This window comes from Cavia porcellus, unplaced genomic scaffold (assembly GCF_034190915.1).
Source record: "Cavia porcellus strain 051 isolate PalLab524CR breed Dunkin Hartley unplaced genomic scaffold, mCavPor4.1 scaffold_5, whole genome shotgun sequence".
Lineage (NCBI taxonomy): Eukaryota > Metazoa > Chordata > Mammalia > Rodentia > Caviidae > Cavia > Cavia porcellus.
This window is the reverse complement of record NW_026947488.1, coordinates 112026297-112045220: the sequence shown is the minus strand read 5'-3', so window position 1 is coordinate 112045220 and position 18924 is coordinate 112026297. Positions and strand designations below refer to the sequence as shown.

General features: G+C 35.7%; 1 protein-coding gene across 50 annotated transcripts in view; it reads left to right on the top strand.

The window, feature by feature from the left end:
- LOC100734190 (alcohol dehydrogenase 1-like) overlaps positions 1-18924 on the top strand; it is a 226088-nt gene that overhangs the window by 61107 nt on the left and 146057 nt on the right. For 14 of the 50 annotated variants that reach the window (XM_063249421.1, XM_063249439.1, XM_063249436.1 and 11 more), the window contains one exon: positions 15502-15586. The exons of 27 other annotated variants lie outside the window; for them this stretch is intronic. The gene's annotated coding sequence lies outside the window, so the exon portion shown is untranslated. Of the gene's footprint in view, positions 1-15501; positions 15587-18699; positions 18822-18924 lie in introns of all 50 variants that reach the window. 9 more of the 50 variants (XM_063249437.1, XM_063249427.1, XM_063249428.1 and 6 more) reach the window with 2 other exon arrangements.

The following is an 18924-nucleotide window of genomic DNA, read 5'->3' as shown; positions in this document are numbered from 1 at the left end:
TAAGTCTGAAAGTACTTTTAAATTTACTTCATGTAAATTTTATAAACACAGTTAAGAGAGCTAAGATGATTGGGCTACAAATTCTGTAAGTTCATAGAACAAAACATTTAACATTCATAGGATTGAAATAATTTTGCATGGTTGGGCCTGGTTATCTGAAGAACTCTTTGAAGATCACTATGTAAAATAACAACCTTAGTTACATTCCTACCACCTTGATTTAAAGGCCTATATTGTCATTGTTTCAGTCTCTTTGCTATTGTTATTTATTTGTCTTTTTTGTTTCTTGTTTTCATAGTAATTTGATTTGTTTTTTATTGTTTTGTTTTTCCTTCAAATACAGAAGGGACACATGTACACGTAGATTCTTATAGATGCCTAGAACTTCTAATCAGGTTATGAGAATTGATTGTATTCGATGTGATGATATGAACAGCTACTTTGTTTTTTTTTTTTATTTAAGAGGAAAAAGAGAAAAACACAAAACAAAACAAAGCAGTGTAAGGTTACATATAATACAGAACTACAAAAAAAAAAAACCATAACAGTAAGAAATCACCTGTTAATAGATTACATATTATCATCTTGGAAATAGTTGCTCAAATCACAGTATCAAAGAATACAAAGGAGACATTCAAACAGAGAGACTGCAAACAGCTGTGTTCAATGATCCAAAAACATTAATATAGTCAGCTATTTAACACCCCTAAACACACTTGCTGTTATATCCGTTAGAGCTCTTTTTTTTTTCCCTTCCTCTCTTTTTTACAACAAAATATACACATTTTGGATTTTATTACTCCTTAGTTCTTATTACTTTTTTTGGGGGGGGAGGAAATAAAGTCAAATATGGCAGAACAAAGCTGTCAGTCAAAAGCAAGGATAGACATAGCACATGATATAGAACAGAGTACAAGGTTATTAACAATGGTTATCAACGTTGTCTCTTGTTTCCTTAAAAAGATTTGTCTATCTCATTAGATATTAAAAAGTTGGACAAGACAGTAGAGAACAAGACCAATAAAACTTAGGCATTGTAAACATTACAGGACCTCCAAAGGAGACAATAGTCAAACCAGAATGGGCATCTTAGTGAGTCTTATTGCCTTCAAAGTAGTTGCCTATACCCTCAGACTTGATACTATCACACAGAATGGAACAGAGTCTAATCAGTCAAAACAAGATCGTGGGAGTATTACAGGACTTCAAAACAAGTTAATAGGAAATCGAAAAGAGTTACTATTATATATCCTAATTTTTTTTTAATTTTTCCCTTAATTAAAATAAACATAAGAAATAACTAAATAATTTTTTAAAGAATAGTAGTTACCATAGTGTCTGTCTTTTTCCTTGAAATATTTGGATAAAACTTCATATACTATAGCTTCAAATATTTCCATATCAACAAGCCCAGAATAAAGCCTTTCCAATTAATAAGTGAAAACTTTATAAGGCTTCAAGTCCACATAAGGGAATCATGATTACCCCATATTTTTATATATTTGAATCATTACTTACATTAGGGAAAATATTCGGTATTCACACATGCGAGGTTGATTTATTTCACTTTGAGTATGCTATCAAGCTGCGCCCATTTATTGATAAATATCTCAATGTGATCCTTCTTTATAGCTGAATAATACTCCATTGTATAGAAATACCACAACTTTTTTATCCACTCCTCAGTTGATGGAAACTTGGATTGTTTCCAAGATCTGGCGATTACAAATTGTGCTGCTATAAACATAGGTGCACATAAATCACTGTTGTATGATGCTTTCAGTTCTTCTGGGAATATGCCTAGAAGTGGAATAGCTGGAATAAATGGGATTTCCAATCCCAACTTTTTGAGAAACCTCCAGACAGATCTCCACAAAGGCTGTACCAGTCTACACTCCCACCAACAGTGCAGGAGAGTTCCTTTTTCCCCACAGCCTCTCCAGCATTTGTTGTTGTTGGTTTTCTTGATCCTGGCCATTCTTTCAGGAGTGAGATGGTATCTCAGTGTGGTTTTAATTTGCATTTCTCTAATGACCAATGATGATGAGCATTTTTTCATGTATTTATTTGCCATTTGCATTTCTTCATCTGAGAATTGCGTATTCATCTCAGATGCCCATTTTTGGATTGGATCTTTGAATTTTGGAGGTCTGAGTTTTTTAAATTCTTTATATGTTTTAGACAAGAGTCCCTTGTCTGAGAGAGAGTTCACTAAAATCTTTTCCCAGTGTGTGGGTTTTCTTTTCACTATGCTGGAGATTTCTTTTGACATGCAGAAACTTTTTAATAAGAAGTGGTCCCAGTTATTGATTCTGGGAAGTATTTCCTGTGCGGTTTGAGTCCTGTTCATGAATTCTCTACCTACTCCTATGTCTCCAAGGTTTCTACCCAATTTGTCTTCCAATAGATTTAGTGTTTCTGTTTTAATATTCAGATCTTTGACCCATTTAGATTTTAATTTAGTACATGGTGATAGACATGGGTCTAGCTTTAGTTTTCGGCAAATGGAGAGCCAGTTTTTCCATCACCATTTATTAAAGAGACTGTCGTTCTTCCAGTGAACCTGCTTGGCTCCTTTATCAAAGATAAGGTGGTTGAGTGTGTTTGTAGTTGTGGTTGTATCTTCTAATCTATTCCATTGATCTTCGCCTCTGTTTTGATTCCAATACCATGTTGATTTTACTACTGTTGCTTTGTAGTATAATTTCAAGTCAGGGATTGTGATGCCTCCTGCTTTGCCTTTGCTGCTTAGAATTGCCTTTGTGATTCTAGGTCTCTTCTGCTTCCAGATGAAATTTAGGAGTGATTTCTCTAGATCTATAAGATCTAGAGAAATCTATAAGATCTTATAGATCTTATAGATCTATAAGATCTATAAGATCTATAAGAGAAATTGTTGATGGTATTTCTATTGGCATTGCATTGAATCTGTATAAGAGTTTTGGGAGAATGGCCATCTTCACAATGTTTGTTCTTCCTATCCATGAGCAAGGGATGTCTTTCCATTTTCTGAGATCATCTTCAATTTCCTTTTTCATGGTATTATAGTTTTGACTGTATAAGTCTTTCACTTCTTTCGTAAGAGTAATTCCTAAATATTTCATTTTTTTGCTTGCTAATGTGAATATTCCAGTTTCTCTTATTTCCCTCTCTGTGATTTTGTTGTTTGAGTATAGGAATGCTATTGATTTCTGAGTATTGATTTTGTATCCAGCCACATTATTGAATTTATTTATTGGATCTAAGAGTCTTTCAATGGAGTTTAGGGGATCTTCTATGTAGAGTATCACGTCATCTGCAAACAATGACAACTTAACTTCTTCTTTTCCTATCTTTACCCCTTTTGTTTCTCTTTCATGCCTAATTGCTCTGGCTAGTACTTCCAGTACTATATTAAATAGGAGTGGTGATAAAGGACACCCTTGTCTTGTGCCTGATTTTAAAGTAAAGGCTTTCAATTTTTGGCCATTTAGTATGATGCTGGCTGTTGGTTTGTCATAAATGGCCTTTATTATATTGAGGTAAAGACCATCTATTCCAATTTTCTGTAGAGTTTTTATCATGAATAAATGTTGGACCTTATCAAAGGCTTTTTCTGCATCTATAGAAATGACCATGTGATTCTTATTTTTGGCTTTATTGATATGGTGGATTATATTTATTGATTTGCATATGTTGAACCATCCTTGCATTCCTGGAATGAATCCCACTTGGTCATGGTGTATAATCTTCTTGATGATTTGCTGGATCCTATTTGCCAATATTTTATTGAGGATTTTTGCATCTGTGTTCATTAGGGAGATCGGTCTGTAGTTCTCTTTTTTAGTTGGGTCTTTCTCAGGTTTTGGTACTAGAGTAATATTTGCTTCCAGGAATGACTTCGGAAGGATTGCTTCACTTTCAATTTCACTGAATAGTTTGAGGAGTGTCGGCATTAGGTCTTCTTTGTATTTCTTGTAGAATTCTGCAGTGAATCCATCTGGGCCTGGGCTCTTCTTTGTAGGTAAGGACTTAATTACATTTTCAATTTCAGTAACAGAGATTGGGTTATTCAACAGTTTTACATCCTCTTGATCTAGCTTTGACACTTCATATGCTTCTAAGAATCTGTCTATTTCTTCTGTGTTATCAAACTTTTGAGAGTAGAGGTTTTCGAAATAGGTGTTGATGATCTTCTGTATTTCTATTGGGTCTGTAGTGATTTCTCCTTTTTCATTTCTTATTGCATGAATTTGAGCTTTTTCTTCCCTTTTTAAAATAAGGTTGGCTAGGGGCTTATCGATTTTATTTATTCTTTCAAAGAACCAACTCTTTGATTTGTTGATTCTTTGGATTGTTTTCTTAGTCTCTATTGCATTGATTTCTGCTCTGATTTTTATAATTTCCTCTCTTCTTTTGGCTTTGGGCTTGACTTGCTCTTCTTTTTCTAGCTGTTTGAGGTGCAGCATCAAGTTATTTATTTGTATTCGTTCTGTTTTCCTGATGTGGGAACTCAGTGCAATAAATTTTCCTCTGAGGACGGCTTTCATTGCATCCCACAGATTCCGGTAAGTTGTATCTGTATTTTCATTTTCTTTTAGGTATTGTTTGATTTCTTCTTTAATTTCTTCTGTGACCAACTGATTACTCAAGAGTGTGTTATTCAGTTTCCATGTGTTTGCGGTATTTTTGCAGTATCTTTTATCATTAATTTCTAATTTCAGAGCGCTATGATCCGATAACATGCAAGGGATGATTTCAGCCCTTTTGCACTTGTTTAAATATGTTCTGTGAGCTAATATATGGTCTATTTTGGAAAATGATCCATGTACTGCTGAGAATAATGTGTATTCTGATGTTGTTGGGTGGAACATTCTGTATATGTCTATCAAACCCATTTGTTCACAGGTGTGATTCAGTTCTGTTATTTCTTTGCTCATTTTCTGTCTGGTTGATCTGTCCCTTGGTGTCAGTGGCGTATTAAGGTCTCCTGTTACAATTGTGTTACTGATAATTTGAGTTTTCATTTCTGTTAATAATTGTTTTATATAACTGGGTGCTCTGGAGTTTGGTGCGTATATATTTAAGATAGTTATCTCTTCCTCTTGGAGTTTTCCCCTTACGAGTATGTAGTGACCTTCTTTGTCCTTTATGGTGATTGTTGGTTTAAAGTTCACGTTGTCTGCAAACTGAATGACTACTCCTGCCTTTTTTTGGATTCCTGCTGCATGAAGTATTGTTTTCCATCCTTTGACTTTCAATCTGTGACTATCCTTCTGGGTTAGATGGGTTTCCTGTAAACAGCATATGGTTGGATTTTGTTTCTTGATCCATTCTGCTAGTCTGTTTCTTTTGATTGGTGCATTGAGACCATTTACATTAATGGTTATTAGTGTTAAATGCTGGTTAATTGTAGGAATGTTATCTCTCAGCTGTTGCATCTTTATCTTTCTGTTCTGTTTAATTATTTGCTTTGCTTAGTGGTTTTTTCCTTTGTGTATCTAAACTGTCTTTCAATATTTTTTTCAGGGTCGGTTTGGTGTTCATGAAGTTCTTCAGCTGTTCTTTGTCATGGAAGTATCGTATTGCACCATCTATTTTGAATGATAGTTTTGCAGGATATATGTGTCTTGGTTGGAAATCATTTTGCTTTAGGATCTGGAATATTTCACTCCATGCTCTTCTTGACTCTGTCGTTTGTGCTGAGAAGTCTGCTGTGATTCTGATAGGTTTTCCTTTATAAGTGATCTGTCTTTTCTCTCTGACAGCTTTTAATAATCTATTCTTTTGTTGGAATTCTGGGATGGTGATTATTATATGTCTGTGTGTAGTTTTATTTTGGTTATGACTATTTGGAGTTCCATATGCTTCACTGATCCTGATGTCAGTTTCTGATCTCATGCTTGGGAAATTTTCAGCTATTACTTCTCTAAATATCCTCTTGACATCCTTTATGATGTCTCCCTCTCTTTCATTAATCCCTATCATTCTTATGTTATTCTTCTTTGCATCGTCTTGCAGTTGTTGAATTGTTGTTTCCTGATTCCTTGTTATTTTCAAAAGATCTTTCCTTTCCTGTTCACTAGCTGCAATCATGTCTTCAAGGTCTGAAATTCTATCTTCACTTTCATTAAGGTGGTTTTTACAACTTTCAGTGGAGTTTTTTATTTCCTGTATATCTCTGTGCATCTGCATTATGTATTCTGTTTGTTTCTTATATTGCTCGTCTAGGGATTCTATCTTTTTGTTTAGTTCCTCCAATTTTTTATCTGTGTTTTCTTTAGATATATTTAGAATCTCTTTCATTTCTTTTATCATTTCTTCTTTTATCTGGGAGATTATTTTGAGTTTGAATTTCTTTAAAGCTTCCTGGAGTTGCTTGTCAACTTCAGTAGCTATTATGTCCGATATATCAGGTGGATGGGATATATTTTCTTCTATATACATTGCTCCTAGGGTTTCCTGAGATGGGCTGGAGGTTTGAGGTTGTAATTTGGTCTTTTGTTTTGTCATTTTCTATATTTCTGTGTTTCAAGTGTTATTTGAAAGCTTCCTCCGGATCTGTTGAAAATCCCCTTCTATGTTTGGAGCCACTGAGACTCTGACACCGCACTACCCCAAGCCATTGGGCCTACAGAACCAGTGGCCCCCCTCTGCCTGCTCAGAACTCCGCAGTTGCAGACAAGCTGGGCCTCAGGGACACTGTGCGCCCATCTGCCCCTTGGAAGATCCACAGCTCTTCAATCGCAGCCGGGTTAGGGTGCTCACCACAGGCCGCAGTGCCTCAGGAGCCTGTGATCCCTCCCTGCTTGCAGAGATATTCACAGTGGTCCAGACAAATTAAGGGACTTCTACAGGCACTCCTTATCCGCCCAGCTCCTCCTCTGCAGGCAGATGGCTAGGCGCGGCTGGGCTTGGGGGTTAGTGTAGGCCCACCCATCCGTCAGGAGTTCAGGAGACTTCCAAGTGTAGCCGGGAGGGATGGGGAGGCGGCTGTAGTGGCCCCTAACCCACTGCTCCACTTCACTGCACCCAGAAGCCTGGGGGGTCCGGAACAGTCTGAGATTTGGGCAGACTGTGCTGGGCACTCACCACAGGCTGAGGTGCCTCAGGAACCTGCGATCCCTCCCTGCTTGCAGAAATATTCAGTCCTTCAGACAAAGGAAAGGGCTTCTGCAGGCACTCCGGATCCTCCCAGCTCCTCCTCTGCACCTGAACAGCTACTTTGAAGAAAAAGAGACATTATGGTATCCATTGCAGATTTCCTGTCATCATACTATGAAATCCAGTAATAATTTTATTCTTTTTGTAGAGTGGTTTTAGCCTGTTTTGTATTGTTAAATTTCAGCATAACATGAAGGTATGGACAGCTATTTTAAAGAGGACAAGGAACATTATGGCAGCCATTGTTGATTTCCCTATTGTCTGGTTTTGGAGTCCTATAGTGCCTTTATTACTCTGTCATGATCAGTTTAATACTATTTTGTTGTGTATCAATTCATTGTGTGTGAAGATATAGACAGACAACTCTTTAGAGGAAACTAAGAGACATTATGATAGCCACTGTTGATCTCTTATTGTCTTGCTTTGAAACCCTGTGTCACTTACATTGTTTTCTTCTGATCCGCTGTGTTGTGCTTTGTTCTGTTTTGCTTTACCCTCTTTAAAATAAAAAAAAAACACTTCTTAATGCTATAATCACTGCTTGACCTAATATAGTTTTCAAGCTCAGTGTTTGACATAATTTCTCAAAACTTCAGAGTCCACCAAGGATCCCATACAAAAGCAGATAACACACTTATAGCAAATTTTAAAAATCAGTTTTTAAATTGAAAATAAAATATAACAATTAAAAATAAAAAAGACTTGTTGTCTTCTTATCCCAGCATTTAGAAGTATGAGGCAGAATAATCAACACTTCAAGAGCAGCCTGTGTTACATTATGAGTTCAAAGCCAGTCTAAGCCAGGACGTGAGACTCGTCTCAAAAAAACCAAACACATAAATAATAAAATAATTAATAGTTTCTACTGAGAAGGAAGTTAATATTGCCTGTAATCCTTTCCAAGGTCTCTGAATTGTTGATGAATATCTTAAAATTTTCATCTTACCTAATCTTTAGTAGTTTTGTTTGCTTAGTATGTATAATAAATCAGAATACCTTAACTTATCATTCATATGGACTAGCAAAAAGTGTTTGACAGTTTTGTCAGGTAATTTAAAATGCTGGATTGCATATGGACTCAAAAATTGTGAAGTTATTTCTCACTCGTCAAGGAAAATTTACATCGCATTGCTTCCTGGAAATTAATCTGTTAGAATCACAAAATTCATATTCCCAGAAAGGCATGCAGGTTAACCTCACTGTAGCAGAAAATGGTATTTCTGATAACTGACATCAAGTCACTTAAACACAAGAGAGATGATAAAATGAAATTAATGTTTCTTAGTTAATTAACTACCATAATAAAATGCCACAGAAAACAAAATGCACAGAAAAGATATATAATACATTTAGGACAAATGAAGAAATAGAGGCTGGAAAAAAATAAACATGAGACATCTTAGAGTTAAATACAAAAATATAAAACTAGTCATAGTCTCTTGAACATTAAAAGTCATAGATGCTAAGTAGAATTTAAACTAATATTTACCCTAAATTTAATTGTATAGTATTTTATACATGTAAGATATCTAACGTGCTATGGCCAAAAGAATTGGGATAATTAATAAAAGTAAATTAATTGTAAACATGAAGTGTTAAGGAGAAGAGTTGAACCTCTGAGGATAAAGTTCTAAGTTTTATGCAGTTACTGGCCTCTGTCACCTTAACAACCATTTTCTTGAGTTAATATTGAGATAATGGCAAAATTTATATGATACCATTTTTTGGTTATCAGGGCATAAATGACGGCCCCACTTCTTTTTCCTTTCGTACTGGGAGAGGTTTTTAATAGACAAAAACCCACCTGAATTACTCTGGTCTGAAATTCAGATCACGTAGGACTGTTAATCGTTTAACAGATGAACCCTTAATAAAGGCTGCACCATTAGGATGTCCTGATCCAACACTGAGGGTGTAAACCCTATTGTCGACATGAACTCTAAAATAGGACTGGCCGGTTAACCCTAGGGTAGTTGGTCTGTTGATGAAAAAAGTTTTGGGTCAGTTGGTGATAAGAACTTCGACTTGTAGTGTCTAAGTTAGTATCATTGGAAGGTTTTATTCTCCGAGGTCAACCCACCTGAAATTATTAGTCTAGGTATATTTGTTTTTGTGCCCTTGTGGCTTTGAGGTAGGTTGAGTAAACTAATAAATTAAAGCTCCATAGGGTCTTCTTGTCATTATGTTATCCCCATGTTTTCATGGGGAGATCAAGAGACAAGCCCTCATCTAGCCATTTATGAGTTCTTATTTAAAGAACAAGTGATTATGCTACCTTTGCATGCTCAGGATACGTGGCCTTTGAACTGATGTCACTGGGCAGGCAGTGCCTCTAATACTGGAAAGGCTAAAGATGATGTTTTTGGTAAACTGGTGGAATTTATGTTTGCAGAGTTCCTTTTGCTTTGTTTTGTTTTTCTTGGATAGCACTCCGGTGTTGGGTTTACAATTAGTTTAATAAGAACACTACTGACGGGTCTCGTCTTATTAAATTGTTAACAATCAAGTGTATATTTGATTTAAGCTTGTGCAGGGAGAATGATTTCTTGTTACTAATATTAACATTATTTCTTCCATATAATTATAGATTAATCCAATTGTTTGTCATGGGTTCATTAAGTTTTATTGGGATTAAGAGCTGTGTGGTTTGTTGAGCTTGAACGCTTTCTTAATTCATGGCTGCTTTTAGGCCAACTACGAAGGTGTTACCTTTTACCCACTGTTGAAGGTTGTTTCCTTGTTCTAAAGAGCTGTCCCTCTTTAAAGTAAATTTTAAGTTTTCATTGAATTTGGAAATATTTTAGGAAAACCTAAAGCTGAACTATGATTCTTACTTGGATACCAGCTATCATCAAGCTTAGTTGGCTTTTCACCTCTACTTCTAAATCTTCTATTTTGCCACATAGATGAATTTGCTCTGTTAGCTGTTTGGAAGTAGCTCATTTGGTTTTGGGGTGGTGGACTTCATTTCACTTTGCCAAGTTGGTTCTAGTTAATTCATTATACAATGCTTACCTTGTTATGACTTGTCCCCTCTTAGATTTATTAGTTTTAGATTGAAAACTTTTGAGTACTTGAAGAGAGTGAAGAGCAGTGTGTACATGCTTCATTGCCTAGTTCAACCAAGCTCTCTATTTTTGGTTTACTACTAAATCCTTCTTAGGTCCTTAGGTTTCACAAAGATTGGGGTCTACAGGTCTTCAGTAAGAAAATGTAGCCCATTTCTTCCCACTCCATTGGCTACACCTTGACCTAATGTTTTTAATGTAATATACTTGTGCTTGCTTTATTTCCATAATTGGGTTTGCTGAAGATGGCAGTATATAGGCTAGATTAGCAAGGGGTGGTGAGGTGTATCGGGGTTTATCAATTATAGAACAGGCTCTTCTAGGTGGGTGTAAAGCACTGCCAAGTCCTTTGAGTTTTAAGTTTTTGCTAGTGGTTCTCAGGCAAAAACTTTTGTTATGCAAGTTTTTATGTTTACAGCTAAGCATAGTGGGATATCTAATCCCAGTCTGGGCCTTACCTTTCCTATGTTCAGACTTATTAAGATTACTTTCATTTTTGGTTTAGACTTTTATCTGGAGTTTTCTATGACTTGGATAAAGCTTAGACTTACTTTTGCCTTTCTAAAACACTTTTACACCGGGTTTTATTAATTTGGGTTAATTGTATGACCGCGGTGGCTGGCACAAAATTTACCAACCCTGGTAGTTTCATGACTTAGTCAAACTTGCATTTATTGCTTAATTTTTACTACTGCTGTCTCCCATGGGGTTGTGGCCAAGCAAGGTGTTGAGAGGTACTTTGTAGTGTGCTTGATACCCACTCCTTTTAGCCTAAGATGTGGTGCACAGTGCATTTTCACTGGCATGGGAATTCTTGCATGTATAATTCTGCAAACAATTAATAAAAAGGCCAGGACCAAACCTATTGTTTATGGATTCAAGAACGCATCTAGGCATTTTCAGTGCCTTGCTTTATATATAAGCTACATTAACTTGGATGCGAGTATATTATTGTATATTATAGTTCATAGAATGGGTAACTCTATAATCTCCATCCTATGAATGCAAATGGGTTTGTGTTGTGACAGGGTAATAAGGTTATTATACTATTTGGATGTTAGCTATTCTTCATCCTTCTTCATGTTATTTTCTACAAATTATAACTATGAAACAAAAAACCATCTTACTTTCACAGACTAAAAATTTCTCACTTAGAGATGCAAAACTTTTATTCTGTGGTTTAAAATAAAAGGTTAAAAAATCTGAATCAAGCTTTTTAAGGATTTATTTTCTTTTCCACACACCAAAAATACGTTCAGTGTTCTAGCAGATGCTTGGTTGTGTTCAATTCTAGAAGACTGAATATATTTTGCTGGTGGCAAGTCAGGAAATCTATTAAAAATATTTATTTTACTTTATAGATGATAATTTTAAATATACAGTGTGACATCTTATCTATTTCCTCTCTAAGCCATATGAAGTCTTATTGCCAAATTCTCTGTGATTGAGTTCTCCAAACTGGTTTCCCCTCCCCAAGAACTGTGAAATATTATTCTTAAATTCATGGCCTTTCCTCCCAAAATAAAATATTTTGAACAATTAAAATATAGCATATTCATTATTGTAATAATTACTTTGGATTAACTGACATTTTACATTTCCTCTTTATTGACATCAATGTCTTGTTATCTAATGATATTTATCTATCTATGATCACTACCAAGAGCTCTCAAAATTTCTGAGAATTATCTACCATCAGTTCTTAACAACTAACTTCAGCAAAGTACAAAGTGTAACACATTTCCATTCAATCTGTATTTCCAAAGCATGATTTTCCTTAAAATATGGCTGTTTTTCGAAAAAGAACCATTTTGACTCGTCTTCTCTAACTACGATAATATAGTTGGAATAATACTTATGTGTGTGGAACACACACACACACAGAATTTACATATAGGGCAAACTTCATTATTTGAAGGTCTATGAGCTCATCCTTAATCACATAATGCCTAGTTTGCACTTATTCAGTATACCTTCAACATTATGTGACATTAATTATTACAATCTGATGATGAAATTTGTCACTAAGAACGCTCTCTTTAATAGAGTTTCCATTGTTTTTCTCCTAGGGACAGAATTTATAAGTTTTATAATTTGAATATTCACAATTCGCTGTTTTAGTAAATCAAGTAGCATAAATAAATTTTTAAAAACAAACACAATTATGAAGGAAAATGCGCAAGTTTGCTAAGCTTAAAGCTTCAAAACTTGTTGAAAGGAATTAAGTCTAAGTAAATAAATCAGGTGACTTACTTGGAAGACATAAGAATCTATTAGATGTAATTTCTTAATGTGCAGATTTAACAAAATAAAACCTTGATAAGAAAAGTTAGGGGACATAAAATTAGTTGATTGGAAAATTAATATAGAAATGCAAACTAGTTGAATAAAAAGTTATGCCATATATATGTATATCGAGAAGAGCACCAAGCTAGAAATATATGCTACTATTAACTTACTTTGAAACTCATTTAAAGTATAACAACTTAAAAGAGTAGAGAACTGATAAAATAAAATAATGATCAGTGGAACAAAGTAGAATGTTCAAAAGTAGAAGTATATATCATCATGAATTATTTGATGAAGACACCAAGGAAATTCAATAAGAAATTTAATGTCTTTTCAAGACAGTACATGGAGGGTGTGAACTTTAATATTTGCATAATACAGGAAATGTAAAGTTAAATACTACAGAAGAATAATATTTGTATCCATAATACTGATTAAGCAAAATTTCACAGGCAATAGATTACTAAGCATAAAAATGGTAAAAATATGCAACTAGATATACATCGTTAGAAAACTAATATCAACTGTCTTGGAAAAGTGGTTGAGTTAAAATCATCCAAATGGATATTGAAAAATTCATTGATAAAAATCAATCTTGAAGATAAAAACTACCAATACTTTCAGAGTTCTCTGAAAGGCTTATAAAATTACATAATTGCATTGAAAAGTTATTAGACATTTCATTATAAGAATAAATATGCACTCATTTTCCTTTTAATCTTAAGTGCTCTTCCAAGTGACATGAGAAATTACGTAAGAATGTTTACAACAGTTTTCGTTTATATGCCACAAAACTGTAAATCATCCAACTTCCCATCTACTGTAAAAAAGACAAAAGTGATATAATTAATCAGTTCAATTCTAATCAGTTATACAAACAACTACAGAGAGTCACACAAACAATAGTGAATAAAAGTAGTAGAACTATTTGATTTGTATGAATTCTTATACTCATGTGGAGTTCAAAAAGAGACAAAAACTAGTCATAGAAATTATAGGATTGTTTCCTCGTATAGATAAATACATAATGACAAAAGAAGAAGAATATTCTTTTTTTTTTTTTTTTTTTTTGCAATACCAGGGATCAAACTCAGATCCTCACACTTGCCAGGCAGGTGCTTATGCTACTGAGCTAAATCCCCAGCCCTGAATAAAATTCTTGAAGATCATGGAAATGTTGATATCTTTACAGCAGGATTGTGTTCAGTACATAAATTTGACCTGTATTTGAAAAAAAAAAATACAGCAATTAAGTACAAAAGAATCATGGATCTAATTTAGTCGATATAGTCCACACTTCCGGTAAACACTTTCAATTCAGCTTTATGTTAGAATCTTCAAAGTAGCAGATTTTTTTTTCTGAATAACTAAATCTCATTGTGTCATGTCGTTAGATGTCGCCTGGTTTTTACTAGAAATAGAACCACATAACTTGTCAAAATACATGACAGCAAAATTTTGAACATTTTTCTTTTGAAGTTATCATTTCTTTAATGCACTTGACTTTATTGCAAGAAATATCAAAGATTTACAAGCAACACTCTTTAAAAGGAAAATTTAATCTATATGTTTCACATAATCAGCTTTCTGAGCCATTCCATTCAAAGAATTATTTCTGGTGCTGGTCACTTGATCTTTCATTTATCTTTCTAGAAAAATAACTATGCAGTTTCTTTCATCTCTCTGATAAACTTTGCTTCTGTATGCCAAACTTTAAAACACTGATTTCTGAACCCTGATTTTAATAGACCACTTTTCTTCATCAGTCACAAATATTTTATGCATTCTTTGGACAACAGTTTTGAGTGATGCCTCACTCACTGGTCATTTAACCTTTTTCTGAGTTTCATCTTCCACAAACAGTGCTTCTGTGCATTAGTAAAGGCTTATTTCTGCCTTTGTTATAGTGTCCAAACAGCCTTTTATCAGTGCACTGGTCTATATTATTTGACTTTTCCTTTGTTTTGACTCTAAATTACTTTAGAATGATGTTTGAATAAGGACAGGAGTTGCGTGTAAGTACAGTTCAGAGGACAGGAAGAAGCATGAGCTGGAGGTGATGATGCACATCTGTAATCCTAGCACTCTGGCAAGCTGCAGCAAGAGCAAGCCAAGTTCCAATCCTGACTTTGCTAATTTAGAGGACAAAAGTTTTTTTAAAAGGGGTGAGGATATAGCTTAATGCAAAGGCCCTGGGTCTAAACTTCTGCAGAACTAACTAACTGGCTGAATAGATGAATAAACAAAGAAAAGATGTGTATTATCCAGTGAAGCTCTTATGCCAATGACTACTAAGAAAAACTAATCTCTTTATTATAATTATTCATCTCCAAAATCCTAGCAGCTAACACGCTAGGTTCTAATTTGATGAAACTATCTTTTACCACTTAAATGCATTTTAATGAAACTGTCTTGTACCACTTAAATGAAATTTAGCTTGTAGAAATGTTATAATTTACAATAAATGTCTTAGTAACATTTTTAGCTAAATTTCAGTTTTGAATTTTAGTACTAAATTCTAGGAGTGATTTAATGGAATAGTTTAGATGGAACTAGCTGTTACTAGGTACATACTTATTTGTAAAAATGTTATGCCAATATTTGTTAAGTAAATAATAATCATATATTAAGTTATTTTTATTTTTCCCTATAATAATGCAATCTTTAAATATACAAGATGAGTTTAGTATAATCAGTAGCTAGTCTTCACCATAATGGTGAAGAACAGAGAATTTGTTACATGCTAGAATATACTGATTAGGTAGGTCCTAATATTTACTGGAAGATGGCTTCAAAATTTTGTGACATGTACAGCAAAAAAAAAAAATTGTGACATGTACAGCAAAAAATGAGATATTAAAGGAAGCTGTTAAGAATAAATACCAAAAATACTTTTCAGATATGATATCCTGTCACAATTATCCCTTGTTAAAATGATTTTGGAGGTGTTACTGTTGTTAGCTAAGATAACAAAATGATCTCATTTTACTTTGTTTCACAGCATTGAATGTGACATTTGAGCAATGAAATGTATTTTTAAAGACTACCTAAACTGAGCTGAAACAACAGAATTGTGGAATTCAGCTGTGAGTAGAACTGTCTCGGTTTTTTTGTTTTATTTTAAGAAATAGGACAGTATGTCTTAAATCTATTCAAGGCTTCTGATGATCAAGGCATGTGAGAAAAATCTGAATTGAAAATCAGGTTCCTACTATCATGCAAATAGATTGCTTAAAGGAAAAAAATTATTTTGGTACCAAAAACAAGTATATTTTCCTTAACCTCTACAAGGAACATGACTTTGGAATTTGCAAAAAGTCTTAAAAAGACATGTTTTCAAATATTTGCAATAGAAACACCTGAAAAATTCAACCAATACATTTCCTTTGTTTCTCTTGCAATGTGCACACCATGATTCTGTAAGACCTGGCCACACCAGCAGCAGCAGGGCCACACACACCCAGCTCAAGCCAGGCTCAGGTCCCTGAAAGCTGCTGCTCCCCTGGCCACTCCATCACCATACACCCGCCTTCTTAACCCTAAACTCAGCTCAGAGATTCTCCCACCTCTCACCAGCCTCCCTGAAACACCAGCACCTCTCCTGCCACTGCTGTGTGTCTGTTACCGGGACTGTGCCCAAGGAGGTGGCATTTCTGCCTTACCATTGCCGCCCATTCTCAGCCATCACTGCCCTGAGTGAGATTCATTTAAAGTCTTACGCCTCATGACACATTCCTGAAACACAGATGGCAACTGTGAATCAGATGGAAAGAAACGGGTTTCCTTGCAAATTTATTTCATGTACCTTTTGTATATATTGATAGTATTCAGGCTTACTTTTCATAACCACAGAAAATCCCACGTAACTAAGGTATGGTTTGCCAGGCAAATAAGCTGATTGTATTTAATTATCTACTTTAGTTAAGATCAAAGGCTTCTTTAGATGCTGGTAGGGAGAGTGTACTCCCTGGCTGTTTCTTCAGCCTCCCACTGACATTTTTTTCGGGCACCATTCTGACTTCCAAGACACTCTGTATTATTGCCAGGCCCTTTGCACACTTACCCACTGGCAAGAAACCCTCAGCCTCCCCGGGCTCTGACACAGAATTCCAACTCAATGGAAACTTTCTCTGTGCACACCCCACTCCCCACCCTCCCAGGCCTGACAAAGCCCTGAGTACTTTCAATAAGAGAGCATGGCTCTGGACACATCAGACACCTCTGGACATGCCATCCAGGCCACCGTCCACCATTGCCACAGGCAAGCCTCAATAGGTAAAAATAGCACGGTTAATGAGAAAGGATGACTGGGCCTTGTACTCCCTCAGACCGACTTGCCTACCACTTCAGATTCTTCCAGACTTTTGTTTATAGGCACTCAAACTACAGAGGAATTGGAGGTAAAATACAGGTGAGATAACTGTCCTCACAATCAGCAGTGGTCTGGGAGATAAGGAGGCACATTTGAGACATGGTCAGTGACATCTAAGACATGGAGAAACCTAAGCACAGTTAATGCCTTTTTAATTTGGAGGCATCTTTCAGTAGATTTATTTTCTTTGTTGTTGTTTTGTTCTGGTACCAGAAATCAAACTCAAGACCTCATGCTTGCCAGGCAGGCGCTGTACCACTGAGCTACATCGGCAGCCCAGTAAACTTACTTTCGAACTGATAGATAAAAACAAAACTTGTACCTATTAATGGGGAACCATGTGATGTTTGACAAGTGTATAAACTGCATAATACTGAAATCAAAATAAATATACCCCGTCACTCACTTCTTATGCTAAAATCATTTAAAACCCTCTCTTGAAGCTTTTTGAAGTACGCAGTACATACTCTATAATCACTATTGTGTAGGAGTGTACAAAAACTAATTATGTAAATAAAATTATTGTCTACTGAGGACCCACTGGTCAACCTTCACCCGTTCTCCTTCCTAGTTGCCCATACCTGGTAACCAGTACTCTGTTCACAAGTTCAACATAAACTTTTTCACAGGCAACAGAGGAATAAGATCATGAAGCAGCTATCTTTCCATCTGCCTTATTTCACTTAAACTAATGTTCTCTGTTTCCATGCATGATATCACAAACAGTAACATACCATTCTTTTTATGACTAAATAATATTCCACTGTGTTCCTGTGCTGCCTGAACCATCTATCAGCTGATGGATACAGGTTATTTCCATTTCTTCATCATTTTGAGTTCACAATGAACTTGCAGGTTCAACTTTCCATCAAAAAATTTTATTACAGATATCCTCTTTCATGAAAATTATTCCTAGTTATATTTTGTAGCTGTTGTAAATGAGATTACTATCTTGATTTCTATTTCAGATAATTTGCTAGTGGCATATAGAATGGCTACTAGTTTTCATATTTCAACTTTTGTGGCTAAAGTCAAAGTTGCCAAATTTATTTGTTCTAGGTGTTTCTACTCCAATCAGGTTTTCTATATACAATACCATGCCGTGCACAGTCACAATCTGACTTGCTCATTTGCAGTTTGGATGTCCTTCCTTTCTTTTCCCTGTTTTTGCTTACAGGATTTTCAGCACTGTGTTGTCTTGTTCCAGATAATAGAATGCTTGCTTTCTGCTTTTCCCAAATTCAGTATGCTGCTTTCCCTAGCTGACATTTAGATTTCTCGCATCGCCAACTTCCTGACATCTCCACTGTGATTTTAGCTTCAGCCTCTCTACTTCACTCTGCCTCTCAGGACACACTGCCTGGCATCCTGGGCCATCTGAAAAATGGGAAGCCTCCTAACTCTTGCATTCAGATGATGCTAAGGTCTGCTGCCAGCTCAAACAGTAGGGGGCACTCCTTGCATTATGGTTGCAGAGGTCTGCGAGTACCCAGAAGGCTGAGCTTCAGGAAAGACTTTCCTAGTAGTCATTACTAAGCTGGATTGCCTGAGGCTCTCTTCCCAAAGCAGTATTTTTCACTTTTGCAGGGAAAGAGGGAATTTTCTATTTCTGGGAATTCCTCAAGTCATGCTTCCTATTGGTCTAGGATGAATTACTTGGCTCCTTTTTGAAGTACTTGGCTAAATTTTTGAGTGGCCACGTTCTCCTCTGCTCCAACTTTGCTGGCCCCAGCTTCAAAGACGTTTTCTGTTGAAATTCAAAATGTCACTCACTGCACACTCAGCTGCAGGGAAGAAGCTGAGCAGATCTCCCCTTGACTCACTCAGGCCTGCTTCTGAGAACCCGAGGGGTCACTGGGCTGTTGGCAGGATTCCCCCACATAGAACTCCATCCACTGCCTGCTGAGGAGAGCAGATAGTGCAGATTCAACAGGCACCATCCCTGTCAGGTAAGGTGCTGAGTAGCTGCCCTGTATAGAGGGGGTAAGGTGTCCCATGGAGGGTATCCAGGGAGGGTCATGCTTGCCAAGTTTCAGCCTAAGAAATCAAAGC